This window comes from Dipteris shenzhenensis, chromosome 21, assembly GCF_047967505.1.
Source record: "Dipteris shenzhenensis isolate YYH24624 ecotype China chromosome 21, Dip_SZ_1.0, whole genome shotgun sequence".
Classification (NCBI taxonomy): domain Eukaryota; kingdom Viridiplantae; phylum Streptophyta; class Polypodiopsida; order Gleicheniales; family Dipteridaceae; genus Dipteris; species Dipteris shenzhenensis.
The window spans coordinates 29,972,864-29,975,935 of NC_141616.1; positions in this window are offsets into that span (position 1 = coordinate 29,972,864).

Below are 3,072 nucleotides of genomic sequence, written 5' to 3' on the forward strand. Positions count from 1 at the left end.
CACCAAGACATGCTCCATATAGGGCAGCGAATGAGTAGTGGTCTTTACAATTCATGGTGCTTACTTTTTTCATATCTATGCATACTCTAATATTGCCATTCCTTTTTAGGACTATAACAATGGGGGATACCTAGTTCGTATGCTCAATCTCATAGATGAAACCCACATCGATTTGCTTCTATATCTCATACAACTATATGTGTATACATTGGGTTCATTTGGTAGGGTCTCTACCGCATTGGTCTTATGTCATCCATCATAGGGATTGTGTGTTGTATGACCTCGAGCGGCACACCCTTCATGTTTGTATACTTTCAAGCAAAACAATCTTGGTATTCATCTAGTAGAGCAAGGAGGGCCTGTTCTTGCTTAGGGGTCAGGTCATTGGCTATATAGACCGGTTTAGGGTCTTTGCCTTCATTGAGAAAGTCCACTTCCTTGACCTTAGCCAAGCTGAACCATCATAACCATATTGGTTCCCTTGTTATGCTGACCATCGTTAAGCCTACTCAAGAAGGAGCTTGCGGTCCTAGATCATGTAAACTTTGAAGTGCTTGGAAGCTTGTCATAAATCAGTTTCCTCTTCCTCATCATCCTCCAAGGCTTTTGGGGTAGATACTTGAGTTTTCCCTTGTGTACGTTGGCATTGTATAGCAAGACCAAGTCACCTTCCTTTATGTCTTTAGCTTTAAGATTCTTGTCAAACCATGCCTTTCTTCTACATTTTTCTATTGTCATGGCATGGTAGGCAACTAATCTTGTCTCTGTATGCTTCTCCAATTGATAGAGTCTTTCTTTCAAGGATGCATGATCTCCCATGTGTTCCTGTACTGCTATGCGTAGGCTTGGTATTACAAATTCTAGTGGGACCACATCTTCAAGGCTGTATACCAATTGAGAAGGTGTATTTCCTATACTGACCTTGAGTGCGGTTCGGTATGCCCATAAGGCTCCATTTAGTTTCTATGCCCAATTAGAACGCTATGGTTCTACTACCTTGGTGAGGATAATGCATAATATTTTGTTGGTGGATTTGGCCTGTCCATTCCCTTGGGGGTAGTAGGGTGTGCTTTTTCTATGTATTACCATAAAGCCAGACAAGAGCTCTTGGATTACCTCATTGACAAAATGCGTGCCTGTATTCGACACAATTTCAATGGGGCATCCAAATCGGGTGATCACATTCTCGTATAAGAATCTTACTGTGCTTTTGGCATCTACCTTTCTGACCGATTTAGCTTTAGCCCATTTAGTAAAGTAATCAGTGGCCACAATGACGTAGCGTGCATGTGTTCCCTTTGCTGTTGGATGGATGGGACCCACATAGTCAATCCCCTATTTTTCAAATGGTTTTTGTGCAACAACTATTGTTAGGGGATTGAAGTCCTTGTGTTGTGGTTTAGTAGTCCATTGGCATACATCACAGCCTTTGACATATTCATAGGCATCTGCCGAAAGTGTTGGCCACCAGTAGCCTATGACGAGGAGGACTTTTCTTGATTTGGCTTCCTCTTGGAAGTGTCCTCCTGCAATGCCGTCATGGACTTCACTCAAGATTGGCATGATCTCATGACATATCTTCTTAAAACCTAGTCCTTGCTCATCTTGTATAGTTGTTTTTGGCAATGAGTTGATAGGGTGTAGCTTTTAAATTTAGTTTTTTGGCATCCACGGCTTTCATTTCAAGGGATGGTCTTCTTGCCATTAAGTACCCAATGATATCTCGAACAGCATCTATCTGAAATAGTATGGCATCTGGCAAGTCATCTTCTACTCCAGTGGCTTCTTCTCCCGACTTGACACAAAACATGTGATCGGTAATGTAGTGTTGGGCACCTTTGCAGACCACTATGTTGAAGTTGAATTTTGAGGCAAGAGGAGCCATCTGGTTATTCTTCCTGTTGTACACGGACGGTTCACAAGATAAAGCAATGCTTGATGGTCGGTGTAGAAGACAAAATCATTTGCCAATAGATAGTGCCAAATTTTCTTAATACTATACACCATTACTAGGGCTTATCTTTCTATGGTGGTATAGTTTATCTCCGCATCATTGAGTTGTCAACTAGAAAAGTAGAATGGGTAGTATTTCTTATGTTCACCCGGTTGACAAACCACACTCCCAATTGCATACTTGGATCCATCAGTAACATGAAAATCAATATCCCAATTGGGAGATATAAGGATGGGTGTTGTGATTAGGCGCCACTTTAAAATCTCAAAGGCTTGGTCGCACTCTTCTGTCCATAAGAATTCCACTAATAATTTGTAAAGTGGTCTGGCTATCATGGCATACCACAAGATAAATCTTCTATAATAGCTAGCATGTCCCATAAAGACCTGTACACCTTTGGAATTTATAGGATGAGGCAATTCCATGATGATTTTGATTAGTTGTTGCAATTCCATGTTGAGAAACGATGTGTCCCAAAACAACTCCGTGGGTGACCGTGAACTAGCATTTTGTTGGATTTAGGGAGATGCCATACTCCCTGCATTTGATTGGTACTACTTCAAGACATCTGAGGTGGTCATTTTTGTTCGATTGGATGCACAAATCATCCAAGAACACCTTTAAAAACTTATTCAGAAATGACTTGAAAGCTGTGAACATGACTCGCTAGAATGTGGCTAGGGCATTACAACGGGCGAATGGCATGACTCTATAAGCAAAAATACCCCATTCTGTAATAGCAAATGCTGTTTTTGATTGGTCTGCAGGAGCAATTTGCACTTGATTATAGCCACTGAAGCCATCCAAGAATCTATATATCTCGGAACCTACCACCTTTTCCAACATTGATTCTGTTAAGGGTAGGGGATAGTGATCCCTAATTGTGGCGGCATTCACATTCTTTAAGTTTACATATATCCTGAGCTTCTTGTTGCATTTGGGCATGATCATGATGGGTGAAACCCAATCATTGTCCTCTATCTCATAGATGAATCCAGCATCTAAGAGTTTTTCCAGTTCGTCGTCTCATAAACCATGGTGCCATACTTTGGATTTGTTCGATAAGGTCCACATACCTTAGGGTGGGCACCTTCCCTTATAGGTATCGTGTGTACTGC